Consider the following 13935-nt stretch of genomic DNA (forward strand, 5'->3'; position numbering starts at 1 on the left):
TTGCTGTAGTCCATGCATTTCCCTCCGAGCAATATCTACATCTACCGTAGATTTAAAGCAAGCGTCCATAGCTTTGATAAATGCATCGGAATCTTTGAGGGCAGGGTCTTTTTCGCGCCACAAATTCCGCAGCCACGCTTTTGCTTCCCCATGCAAATGAGTGATTATGAAGCCCACCTTCTCTTCCTCATCTCTAAAGTCTTTCCGAAGCAAATTGAGCGCGTAAACCACGTCAGCTCTGAAGTTAGGGTATTGCTGCAGGTTCCCATCAAAGTGCGCCACCAGGCTGCCCCCCCTCTTCCCGAGGCCAACTCCCTCCGGTTTGGGTCCTGGCAGCCCCTCTTTCCCCCAACGGTCCCACCTGGCTTGCAGATCCCGGCAGAGCGCTACTGCTTCTTCTTCTCTTTTCCTGGATGCTGCTACTTCCGCGTAAAGCGTCGTGACTGCTTCTTGCAGTTCTTTCACCTGGCTCTCTGTAGTCATCTTTGCCTATCTTCGTGAGCTCGCAAAACACCAAGTCTTGCCCCTCGCTGCACCAACTCACGCTGCGAGGTTTTTATGAGAGACGGAGCATACTGTCAGGGCTACCCTAGGTCCCAGCTCACAAAGGACCAACGCTGCTTCGTTGTTAAGTATAAAAGCCTTTATTGAAGTTCAGTTTCACTTCCAGAGCCGCAGCGCGCAGCCCCACGTCTAAAGTGTCAGACCACTGATGCTCCGTCTGAGTCTCCTCCCCCTTGACACCAATTTAAGAGTCTAGCCTTGCTCCACCTTCTCCGCTGCTCCTTCCTCCTCTGGGTCCGCCTGCCCGCCGGGGTTCCGCCCTTTCTAGCCTCTTCTCCCGCTGATTCCCCTGAGCCTTCTCCCTCCCTCCGGCGGGCTTTAGGAGCTGGTTCCCCATCCGGGTCTCCTGCTGTTCCGCGCGCCTGCACATTTGAACTTGGCGCGCGCGCCCAGCCAGCAACTTTCCTCCTGACCGTTCCACTGCTGCTGTCACTGCTTCCCCCATCGGGGGGGCTAGCTGCAACTGACCTCCCCTCCGTTGGAGGCGTGGTCAGCCCTGACTCCCTCTCTGGAGGAGACACTGCTCCTGACACATGTGACTCCTCCCCCCCACTACGCTCTGGTGGGGAAACTGGTCCTGATCCTCCACTGCTGCTTTGGGGTTCCCCTCTGGCTCCTTGTTTCTGGTGCGTCCCCCCTGGGACCCCCCTTGCCCTGACCATCGGCGCCCCCTTCTGGGAATCTTCTGATTCGCTGGAGAAGCTCATGGAATCTCTCGGGCCACTGTCATACTCCCCTACGCTGCCCTCGGATTCTTCCCCTTCGCTCTCCCAATCCTCTCTCCCCAGTGCTCCTGCTCCTGATTCCCTGACAGACATAATAAGCATTATCCATGCAACAGCCTATTGAGATACCAGTATTTGAAGATATGAATCTCATCTCAGTCTCCTCTTTTCCAGGGTAAACATATACAGCTCCTTCAATGATTCCTCATAAGGTTTGGCTTATATGCTGCCATTTTCAGACCCTTAATCATCTTGGTTGCTGTCTTCTGCATACATCCCAGCATGTTAACATCCTACTTAAATTATGGTGCCCAGAGCTGGACACAGTATTCCAATTGTAGTCTGACCCAGGCAGAATAGAGTGGAACTATTTCTTCCCTTGACCTGGACACTATATTTTTGCTGATGCAGCCTAGAATAGCATTAGCTTTTTTGCTGCTGCATCATATTATTGATTCATGTTAAGCTTGTGGTCCACCAAGACCCCTAGATCTTTTTTACATGTACTGCTGGTAAGCTAGTTTCCTTGTTACCATCTGCAAAATAGTGGAGGGTGTATATTATTTGAGTGCCCCACCAGGAAAAGCACCACGTGCAGCATATCAGCATGTTGAAAAAAGAATGAAGAAATGTCTCATAAAATACTCCCCTACTCTTTGGTCCTCCCCAATACCAAGAGTAAGAGACATGGGAATCAATATTTGAGTGAAATCAGGCCACAACTTTATTGACAACAGATGTAAGAGGTTTGGCTTAGGCACTGGGTAGCCCCATCCTTTCCAGCTCGCTGGTTGGAAGAACTTGCATTTTGGGGTCAACTGAGACTGGTGGGTGGAATAGATATGGGAGGATGGCTCAGTCCCATGAGACTCTTCCTCTGTGGGTTTTGGGTTCCAGCCAAAAAGATTGGAAGAACTTGCATTTTGGGGTCAACTGAGACTGGTGGGTGGAATAGATATGGGAGGATGGCTCAGTCCCATGAGACTCTTCCTCTGTGGGTTTGGGTTCCAGCCAAAAAGAGACCCATACCCACAGGTCTCAGGGCAGTTCACGAGACAGAGAGAGAGAAACTCACTCACACATACACACACACACATATATGACCCATATAAAATATTTTTGAAGAAAGAATTATCATAAAGAGAACAGAGCCTTATTTCTACTCCTTTTTTCCTTACTGCTTCTCTGCATGCAACCAGGAGACAGGATCATCCAGAGCAATGCTGCTTTGGGGATCCCTCCCAATGGCACCCTCAAGGAAAATATTTCAGCTCCTTCTGCCAAGGGACATTCTGCTTTCCCCCTATTTATATCGCAGAAGTGCTCTAGGAAGGCAGTGTGGTGTCAGACCTGGGAGATCAGGGTTCGAATCCTCACTCAGTCCAGAAGCTCAATGGGTGACTTTGGTGTCAGTTGCCTCCTCTTAGCAAACCTCGCAGGGTTGTTGTAGGGAATAATTAGTGGGGTGAATCACAGACTCCTTGGAGAAAAAGGGGGAGACCAAGGCAATAAGAATAAGTTGGAATCTAGTTACAAATGTCTGTAAATTTCTTATCAAAATAAATGCAATAGAAATGTGCTTAAAACTTTTGTTGACTTCTTTGGGTTAACTGTTCATATCTGCTGCTTTGTGAATGTGCTTACGTAACATTGATGCAAATCCGTGATTGCGCAGAAGGGGCTTTGGGTTGCATTCAGGAACATTTCCATGAGCTTGGTATGATCAAACATCCACAGATGAAGTTTCATAGATACCCATACATACATACATACATACAGGGGACATTGTGTTGACAATGCAAAATTGTGAACTGGCTTTTAGAATTTTGGAGAAAACACAAAGCTGTTTTTTCTGTGCGTGCAAATATCCATGTCAATTTATAATAAAATATATGTTTTTCTGCAAAGCCACTTCCGACGTAGAAGGAGGTGGGGTTGGGGCTTCACCCTCCCACCATGCACGCGCCTCAGCCTCCGCGCGATTGCGGGAATCCCGATCGCATCATCCCCTGGCCAGCCAATCGGATGGCCTGGGGGCGTGGCCTGCTCCATTTAACGCAGGGGTGGCCTGGGATCTCCCTCTTTGCCGCTTCCAGCTGCTCCAGTTTGTCGGAGATCTTATCTCCGCGTCGCCTGCTCTGGAGCACGTGCGCCTGCTTGTTCTTTTGCTTTAATCTTCCCCTTTCCTTTTAGTTGCTGTGCCTGCTGCCGCCTGCCTTTTCCGGCTGCTGCTTTCCCCCTTAAGAGCTGCTGTTTGCCAGCAGGAGCCCTTTATTTTCCTGTGAGTAGCGCTTTGTCCGGCAGCCTCTGCTGCAAGTCTCTTTCCCCGGCTTTGGAGCCCTCCCCTCATTTCACCCTGAGTGCTTTGGAGCCGCCGCTTCCTAAGGTTTGGAGTTGGTGTGGGGCTGACCAGGAGGGACTGCAGAACTAGTTGGGGAGTAATTTGCTTTAGCAGTTTAAACTATTGGTGGCTGGGTCGCCCAAGGGCAAAAGCCTGTTTGCTGTTGCTAGGGGCAGCGCAGCACGTGGAGCTTTTAAATTGGTCACTGTAGAACAAGGTCAGGGAGCACTGGGTTGCTTTGTGTGTACATTATTCTTGATTGGGGGGAGAGTGAGGCAAGCAGGAAAAAGGGATTGTTCTGGGGACTGCATTACCAGCCCGTTGATCAGGTTTCAGCCGAATCCCCCTCCCCCCCCCATGGCTCTCGTGCTGCTGGTTGTTTATTGTTGTCAGGGTTACGGCTCCCTGGCCGTCACCATTTTGTTTTCACCACGTGGTCCAGCACGGGCAGCCATTTTAGGATAGGCAGTTTCTTGCAAGGCTGGCCCCTTTTTTCATGTCCGATGCATTTTGGGGCTTTTTATTAAGCTCCGTTGCATGCGAGCCCTCTGGGAACTTGAATTTATCTGACCATCACCTTTACTTACCTCCTGTGGGCTATATTGTTTATAACCTAGCTTAGTTTCTCCGTGCTAGTAGCTTTATATTGTGACATAGCTAGCTACATCGGTATTTAATTGCATCACGTTTCTTAGCCTGCAGTCCCTATCGTTACACTGCGGCTTGCCTTCAGCTTGTTGCTACTAAAGTGATACATTGTTGGTTCTGAATGCTTGGGTAGTTGGTGGTTGTGGCACAAATTGATAGCACGCGTGGGTTTTCTGGGGCTGATTGTGGGGCTAAAAATAATAAATAGATAATATATATATATTAAAATGATATATATATATATATATATACTACAGTGCTTTTCATTAAAGTTAATAGGGAGAAACGAACGCAGCTGACTGCATAGCATAAAAATAAAATAAATTTAGCAATAATAGTAATAATAATAAAATTTAATTCTATCATTGCAATTTTATTGCCTTACGCCTGGCACAGTTTACTTGAATAAGTGATTTGGAGTTATTTGTTCATAAAGGCTGGTGTTTGTTTTAGTATCTTTCACGTCCCCTTTTGGGGGGAAAGGTAATACAACTCTGTTCAATATTGAGTTGTTTATAAACTTGTTGTTTATAAAGCAGCTGGGTTAGCTCAGTCAGTAGAGCATGAGGCTCTTTTTTTAAATAAATATTTTTATTGGTTTTTAACATACAAAATTATAAAACATACCACACAATTTATCACAAATACATTCTTATTGGACTTCCATCAGCACCTCTGATAATCCTCCATCTTAATCACTTCTTACGCATTTCCTAACTTAATATTGCCTTTACATCTCTTAACATATCACGTCTCCTCCATTTTTGCAATATTTCTAATATTATTCCTCACAAAACTTGCAAACCTACAAACGTCGTCTGGTTGTCACAGATACTTTTCAAATAATCCGTAAATTTACTCCAGTCCTCGGTAAACTTCTGGTCCCGCCAGTTTCGGATCCTTCCCGTTAGTTTATCAAGTTCCGCATAGTCCATTAACGATTCTTCCATCGTTGGTAATTCTTTCTTCCATTTTTGGGCCAATAGTATTCTTGCTGCTGTTACTGCATATAGAAAAAGCTTACATTCCTTTCTATTTATATCGTTTACAACAATACCCAAGAGAAATGCTTCTGGTTTCTTTATAAATGTATATTTCAACATTTTTTTCAACTCATTATATATCATCTCCTAGAAGCATTTCACCTTTTTACATTCCCACCACATGTGATAAAATGTTCCCTCTTTTTCCTTACATTTCCAACATTTATTACTGACTTTATACATTTTTGCTAACATCACTGGTGTAATATACCATCTATACATAATTTTCATCACATTTTCTTTTAAGGCATTGCATGCAGTAAATTTTAAACCTTCTTTCCATAATTTTACCCAATCACTCAGCTGTATATTATACCCAAAATCTTTGGCCCAATGAATCATAACCGACTTAACCTCCTCATCTTTCAAGTGCCATTCAAGCAGCAATTTGTACATTTTGGACAAAATTTTTAAATCATTATTCAATATCTCTTGTTGAAACTTTGATTCTTTTTCATAAAAACCTTTTTCTTTAAAGTCTTGTTTAAACATTTCATTGACCTGATAATAATGTAACCAATCATTAACATACTCTTTCACTTCTTCATAGAGCATGAGGCTCTTAATCTCAGAGTTGTGGTTCGAGCCCCATATTGGGCAAAAGATTCCTGCCTTGCAGGGGGCGGGACTAGATGACCCTTTTAAAATACGCAAATAATAAACAAATTGTTCTTCCGTTCGCAATCTAATTAACCTAATTTCATTGGCTATTGTATTTACTAGTTGTTGCCTATGAATTCTTACCTATATTTTGCCTATAAGCAGTGTAAACGGTGCTGAACTAGGCTTGCTGGTCTATAGTGTATTCTTAAAAAACAAACAAAACAAAAAAACAAAAGCAAGAATAGAAAGAAAGAAAGAAAGAAAGGGGGGATTGGTTTGGGAAGGGAAGGTGAAGGCCTGCAGCCTTTAACCTGCGCACCTGGTCTTAACCTAGTTTCATTGGCCATTGGGGATTATTGATTTTTGAATCTGATTTCTTTCGAAGTGTGGTCAGTTTAATCAATACTGAACTAAGCCGGCTGGGCTAAAGTGTCCTCTTGTAATAAAGGCGTAATTTTAAAAGGGAAAGACTCAGGCTTGTGGGTCTAAACAGTGCACAGTCTGCTTGGCCAATTTGCACAATTAAAGTTTGGAGTACAAGGGTTACTGTTGCAGCCGATATAACGGCTTCCAAGAGGACCCAGCAGGTGCGATCTTCTGTTCCTCCCCAAGAACTCCCCAATATAAGTGGGTCCTGTATCCAGGATGGGTCAGGGTAGCCTCCTGTGCCCTGCAACCCACAGGCTTTGTCGCAGTTTTTTCTGCTTTGAAACCTTTTACCAACAATTCAGGCCCATGGTCACTGCGTCCTCTTCCCAGATAGTGAGTACTCCTGATTTCATACCCGTTACTGTGCCCAACAATGAGGAGCTCCCTTGCACTTCGGCCTCCTTATTTAGTGTTCCACATTCAGGTAGCAATCCATCTATGCGTCCTCACACGCGATCACAGTCTACGCGTCCCCAGGCTTCCAATGCCAGATCCTCAGGTGGTAGGGTTCATGCTTCCAATAATAATAATAATGAAATTTATTTATATCCCGCCCTCCCCAGCTGAAGCCGGGCTCAGGGCGGCTAACAACAATAAAATAGTACAACATTCTAAAGTCATTCCATTATAAAATTAATTCAAATCAAATTGATGGCAACCATTAGGCTAAAGTTCTGTGAAGATTGCCAAAGGAGGGAGTCAGGCTGTTCCCTGACCAAAGGCCTGGTGGAACAGCTCTGTTTGGCAGGCCCTGCGGAAAGATGTCAAGTCCCACAGGGCCCTAGTCTCTTGTAACAGCACGTTCCACCAGATTGGAGCCACAGCCAAAAAAACCCTGGCTCTAGTTGAGGCCAGCTAATCTCTCTGTGGCCTGGGACCTTCAGGATGTTTTTGTTTGAAGACCGTAAGTTCCTCTGTGGGACATACCAGGAGAGGCGGTCCCGTAGGTACGAGGGTCCTAGGCCGGGTCCTAGGCCGTATAGGGCTTTAAAGGTTAAAACCAGCAGCTTAAACCTGATCCTGTACCCCACCGGGAGCCAGTGCAGCTGGTATAGCACCGCGTGAATGTGATCTCGCAGCAAGGACTCCGTAAGGAGTCTTGCCGCGGCATTCTGTACCCGCTGGAGTTTCTGGGTCAGTCTTCAAGGGCAGCCCCACGTAGAGTGAGTTACAATAATCCAGTCTGGAGGTGACCGTTGTGTGGATCACAGTGGCTAGGTCAGGGCGAGAGAGGTAAGGAGCCAACTGCTTAGCTTGCCGGAGATGAAAAAATGCCGCCTTTGTTATGCAATCTGCGCCTCCATGGAAAGGGAGGTGTCGAAGATTACACCCAAACTCTTAACGGACGGGGTGCTGGCACTAATTGTACCCCCGCAAGAGATGGGAGTTGCCCCCCCCAATCCCATATCATCCCTTCCCAGCCAAAGGACCTCTGTCTTCGAAGGATTTAACTTCAACTGGCTCCCACGTAACCATCCAGCCACAGCTTCCAAACATCTGATCAGTGTGTCTGGGGCCAAGTCAGGATGGCCATCCATCAACAGATAGAGTTGGGTGTCATCAGCATACTGATGGCAGCCCAACCCAAAACTCCAGACAAGCTGGGCGAGGGGGCGCATAAAGATGTTGAAAAGCATTGGGGAGAGTATCACACCATGAGGCATTCCACACACCAAGGAGTGGCGCGATGACAATTCCCCCCCCCCCCCATGCGCCACCCTCTGTTCTCGACCAGAGAGAAACAAGCACAGCCATTGAAGGACTGTGCCCTGGATCCCCACATCGGCAAGGTGGTGGTCCAGGAGTTCATGATCAACCATGTTGAAGGCTGCTGACAGGTCTAGAAGAATCAGCAGCCCCGACCCGCCTCAATCCAGCTGCCTGTGGAGATCATCTGTTAGGGCGACCAGAGCCGTCTCGGTCCCATGACCAGCGCGGAAGCCGGACTGGAATGGATCCAGAGCTGATGTTTCATCCAGAAACCCACCAATTATAACCTTTCTGCCTCCCCCAGACTTTCCCAGTATTCTACAGGATTCACCTCAGCCTTTACCACGGAAGGGGGCTCCGAAACATCATCGGAGGAAGAGATGCAGGGGCAACAGGAAGTGTCAGCGGCTGCAGAACAGCACTGGTCTCCAATGATGGGCAAGGGAGAAAGAAGTCTAAGAAGAAGCATTCGGCCAAGAAGAGCAAGAGAAGTAAGCCTTCTGATTCCGAGGACAATTCAGAAATGCTTCCCTGCTGCCCACCACCTGCTGGGACCTGAGTGACCAGAATTACTGGATGGAGCACGTGGGTCCCTATGTGGAAAAGAAGCAGCCAGATCCCTCTAAGTTTGGAAATTCGAAGCTAAGCGAGTCCCTCACCGTGAGGTTTGCTGGGTGTGTGCCAGGGGCCAAATTGTAAGTATGTGCATGAATGTGAAAAGTGCCTAGGTAACTACCCGGCGTCCTCATGTTTTAAAGGTAAACAGCCCTTTCTGGGCAGTAGGGGGCATTTCCACCAGGGGTCTTGAAATGCTCACAGACCCGCCCAAGAGCAGCCGCAAACCGGTATTAATTTGGCCCATGGTTTTGGTGTTCTCTTCTGTTAAGCTCTCACCTCTTAGATCCCTCCTAACTCAGGGGACCCCCTAAACCAAACAAACAAACAAACCAGCTAGGGAAATGCTAGCTATTGCAAAAAGAAAATAAACAAATAAATTCTGGCTGGGAGTGTGGCTGGCCCCTTCAGGGAGCCGCCTATAGTGGGTTTACACATTTCACCTTTAGGCATCGTCCCTAAAAAGACTCCAGGAGAGTATCGTATGATCCACAACCCATCCTACCCTAGAGGTGGCTGAGTCAATGATGCAATACCACAGGAGCCTTGTTCTGTGAAATATGTCTCCTTTGATCAGGCTATAAAGCTTATTCGCAGGTTCAGCAGGGGGGCGCTCTTGGCTAAGTGTGTCATTGAGTCAGCCTTCCGCCTCCTGCCAATTCACCCAGAGGACTTTCTGTGGCTAGGTTTTAGGTTTAGGGCTTATTCATAGACAAATTTATGCCGATAGGGTGCTCAGTAGCTTGTGCAGCTTTTGAGTCATTTAGTACAATTTTAGACTGGGCCCTTTGCTTTAGAACTGGTTCTGAAAGCGTGACCTATTACCTCGATAACTTTTCTCTCATCACTAGTAATAGCCCTGATTGCGCTTCTCTTTAGAGGCTTTCACCTCCCTGGCTGAGGAGCTTGGGGTACCTTTGGTGGCAGACAAAACAGAGGGTCCAGTTTCGACCATAACCTATTTTGGGTATTGAATTGGACACAATCACACGGACATCAGCCTACCAAGGGAGAAGCTAGCAGCACTTAAGGAATTAATTCTGTAACTTCTTCCTCTCAAGAAGGTCACCCTTAGGCAGAGTCGATCACTCTTGGGTCACCTCAACTTTGCATGCCGGGTAGTGCCCCCTGGCTGTCCCTTTTGTGGGCGATTGGCTAAGCTGTCAGCGGGACTGCATGCTCCTCAACACAGAGTGCGCCTCTCAAGTTCCTGGATAAGTACAGGGGAATTCTTTGTGGCAGGACAATTTGATGCTGCGTTCAGACTTTCAGGTACAGTCTGATGCATTTGGTTCCCTGGGGTTTGGTGTCTACTTTAGGGGATGCTGGTGTGCTCAGCGTTGGCCTACCAGCTGGCAAGGAAAACCTATCATGCGTGACCTCACCTTCTTAGAATTTTTCTATCGTAGTTCCGGTGCACTTGTGGGCTGATGAGTTCGGGAATCACCAGGTATGCTTCTGGACTGATAATCAAGCGGTTGTCAGTGTCCTGTCTAAGCAATCATCACACTCTCCTAGGGTGGCAAACGTGCTCCGGTGCTTTGTCCTTTTGTGCTTAGAATTAATCACCTATTTCTCTGCCAAATTTATACCTAGGGTTAACAATGACATCACGCATACTCAGTCTCGTTTTCAGATGGACTGTTTCCGCTCATTAGCACCAGAGGCGCAGCAATTGCCACAGCCATTCCTGGAGCACCTTTGGAACATGATGTCCTGAAGGGAGTATTGGCTTCAGTAGTCCCATCCATGCTTAGACATTATAAAAAGGCTTCGTTGGCAAATTAAAAAATGCTAGGCTTGACACACCCCCTACCAAGGCTGAAGTTCTGCAATACTTGGTACATTTGAGGGAGCTGGGTCACGCAGCAAAGACTCTTAAACATCCAGTCAGCTGCAATCTCCTTCTGTAAGGCTATTTACTCCATAGACCCTTGTGCGGATTTCTTAGTGTGAAGGGCACTGGGGGGCTGGCGCAGGCTGCAGCCTCCCAGCAGTGATGGTAGAAGGCCCATAACTTATGACATTCTATGCCAAATCCAAATAACAACAACGACAAAAATAAAAGTTAAGAAGTATCTGTTGGTCCAAGTACAAGGCCCGGTTATTTTTCGGCTGCATACTCCATTGAAGGAATGGGTTTCTGCGTACGCAGAATTAGATAAACTAACGGGGAGAATTCGGAACCGGACTGGAATAAATTTACAGAGTATATTAAAAATACCGTATTTTTCCCTCTATTACACGCAGATTTTTTCTCCTAAAAAGTAAGGGGAAATGTCTGTGCGTGTTATAGAGCGAATGTGTGGTCCCTGGAGCTGAGAAGCGTGAGTGAAGGCAAAAAGCAGGCAAATATCAAATCGTCCGGAGAAGGGAGGAAAGAGGAAGCTGCGGCTTTCCTGCATTCTGCCTCAGGGTCTTACTGCCCACCCGCTTCTGTTTCCTTACTGTGTTTGCTCAGACGGAACAAAGAGCAGAGAAAACCCCTCCCCTCCAGGCAAGCAGAGTGGAAAACAGATTCCTCTCCGTGCGTCTGGGACTCGAAGGCAACATGCAGGTTGGGGGGGGGGGAGAGAGAGAGCTGGTTGGCTTGTGGGGGGGGGGACTTTTGCCTTCCTTTCCTCCCTCCGGTAAAACCCCTCTCCTGCATTCTTAGCCAGCTGCTTCTCTGCACACCCCTCTCCTTGTCGCTTCTATGTTTTTCCTTCCCTCCCTACTTAAAACGTGGTTCCAATCACGGATCCACATGGATCCTCAGGATCTTTGCATTGAGTCACCCCAAATTCACCATCAGATCACATAGCAATGATCTGATGCAAAAACAGGGCTGCAATGCTGCAAAAACATGGTTACAAAGCACGGATCCACATGGATCCTCAGGATCTTTGCATTGGGTCACCCCAAATTCACCATCAGATCACATAGCATGTCCATGGCTACAGCCTGCACCAAAAAAATCATGCACCCACTGTTTCCTGGGGCTGCAATGGTGCAAAAACGTGGTTACAAAGCATGGATCCACATGGATCCTCAGGATCTTTGCATTGGGTCACCCCAAATTCACCCTCAGATCACATAGCATGTCCATGGCTACAGCCTGCACCAAAAAAATCACGCACCCACTGTTGCCTGGGGCTGCAATGGTGCAAAAACGTGGTTACAAAGCATGGATCCACATGGATCCTCAGGATCTTTGCATTGGGCTACCCCAAACTCACCGTCAAATCACATGTCTGTGGCCGCAGCATGAAGCACAAAAATGATACATCCACTGTTTCATTCAGAATTTTTTTTTCTTGTTTTCCTCCTCTAAAAACTATGTGCGTGTTATGGTCAGGTGCGTGTTATCGAGCGAAAAATACGGTATATGTGAAGAACAATTAACATTTGTAGGTTTTCAAGAAGCTCTGTGATAATAATGGAAAGAAATATTGTTTTATAATAATTGTTAAGATTAATATGGTAAAAAAAAACCCAATATAGATGGAAGAAATGTGAATAATTGTGATAATATGGAAAATTTCCAGATAGACTGAGGGAAGTCTGAAAGTAGAAAGATTAGAATTGGATGTAAATTTTGGATGGAATTTTTTCCTTTATTGTTATATTTGAAAAATTTTATAAATAATTTTTTTTAAAAAAAGAAGGAATGGGTTTCTGTGCAGGGACCCAAAATCCACTTTTTTCCTTTTCCAAGGGAGCATTTCTAGAATGCTTTAACTTGAGCTCTTGAGCGAAAACCCAGCTGTATAAACAAGTGCTCAGAGCCCTCTCCTTTATCAGTTTGTGATGGCAAGGATGACCTTGGCTGTTCTAGTGGAGTAGGGATGACATGTCTAGGTCTTATCTTACGTCCTGACGCACAGACCTAGTCCGGGAACAGCGCCAGAGTGTGTTCTTGGAGTTGGTGATCTCTTGCTCCAAGATAAGAGTAGGAATAGGAATACCCTTTTATGGTCAGAAGTACAGGAAGGAATATCCTTTTATGGTTAAGAACATATGTGATGTCAACCTGCGTGTATAGGCTGATGTGGTTGGATTCCTGGGGAAGGAGGGAGAGGGTGCCTGGAGGATATATATACTGCATGAAATTTCTCATTTCTTTGGACTTGCTGTGGACTGACCACGCAAGTGCCTTCTGTTATCTGGAGAGAATAAAATAACTCTTTCACTGAACCAACTCTCGGTGTCATTTGACTTCCTTCCTCCCGTCCGGGAGCAACGCAGAGCCCAGCAACCAGTAAAGTCTAATACGGCTACACCATCGCCTCCTTTGGTGCTCTGTGCATTGGCGAAGTGGTTTGTGAGGGCCAACAAGATTCCGCTGCTCGGGGAAGTTTGAGAGACCTGACCTTGTCCAGATCCAATGTAGTCCTGCATGTCTGATGTTCCAAAACTGATCAGCAGGGAAAGGGGGCCCTTATTCGGCTCCAAGCAACTAGTCACAATGGGCCATGCCCAGTAAAGAGTACTAGACATTTCATGTACGTGAGACCAACCGTTTCAGGCCCATTCCTCATACATTTGGATGGCTCCCGCCTTGCACGGCATCAGTTCATGCGAAGGGCGATTGCTGCCTGTGGTTTTCCCCCAGCTGAATTCGCGGCCAACTCCTTTCGGATTGGGGCCACCAGCACAGCAATGCATTTGGGACTCTCAGCTGAATGGATGAAGGACTTGGGGCGGTGGAAGTCTGATACTTTTAAGGGATATATTCGTAAGACCTCGTGATTGTTCATGGTATATCTGACCTGGCTTTGTTACCTTCTTTTGCTTTCAGGAGACGTTATGGTGCACATTTGGATTACAGACCACAGCATTGTCCACTGGGCTAGTAACCATGCCATCATCTGTGGCCTGGGGTGCAGGCTGGATCTTCTACTAAAAAATAAAGTTTCCTGAATCGCACAGAAGGGGGTGCCCTGGGCGGAATTTATGCCTGCAGTGAAAGCCACAGCCACTTTGGAAGGTCCCCTCATGCTCTGGTTATTCAGCTGGGGGAAAATGACTTGGCCTATCGGAAAGGCGTGGACTTGATGTGGGACATTTACAATGATTTCAATGAACTGATTGCCTCATTGCCAGATTCAACCCTAATTTGGTCACCACTGCTGGCGAGGCATGTATGGAGGGACTGTCAGTGCCCTCTTGCGATAAACAAAGCCCAGGAAGCTTTTGGTACATTTGGTGGAGTGTAGAGTGGCAGCTCTGGCGGGTTGGGTCATTGACCACCCCAACATCCAGTTCAGCAAAGTGG

At 46.8% G+C, this 13935-nt stretch overlaps 1 protein-coding gene across 1 annotated transcript in view; it reads left to right on the plus strand.

Annotated features, from left to right (window-relative positions):
- The first annotated feature begins 3590 nt into the window (after positions 1–3590).
- The window catches only part of LOC310752276 (lysozyme C-like), a 45875-nt gene continuing 35530 nt past the window's right edge, over positions 3591–13935 (plus strand). The window contains exon 1 of the mRNA XM_083592337.1: positions 3591–3675. The gene's annotated coding sequence lies outside the window, so the exon portion shown is untranslated. The remainder of the gene's footprint in view (positions 3676–13935) is intronic.

The sequence above is a fragment of the Podarcis filfolensis genome (assembly GCF_964270895.1).
Source record: "Podarcis filfolensis genome assembly, chromosome: 17".
Lineage (NCBI taxonomy): Eukaryota > Metazoa > Chordata > Lepidosauria > Squamata > Lacertidae > Podarcis > Podarcis filfolensis.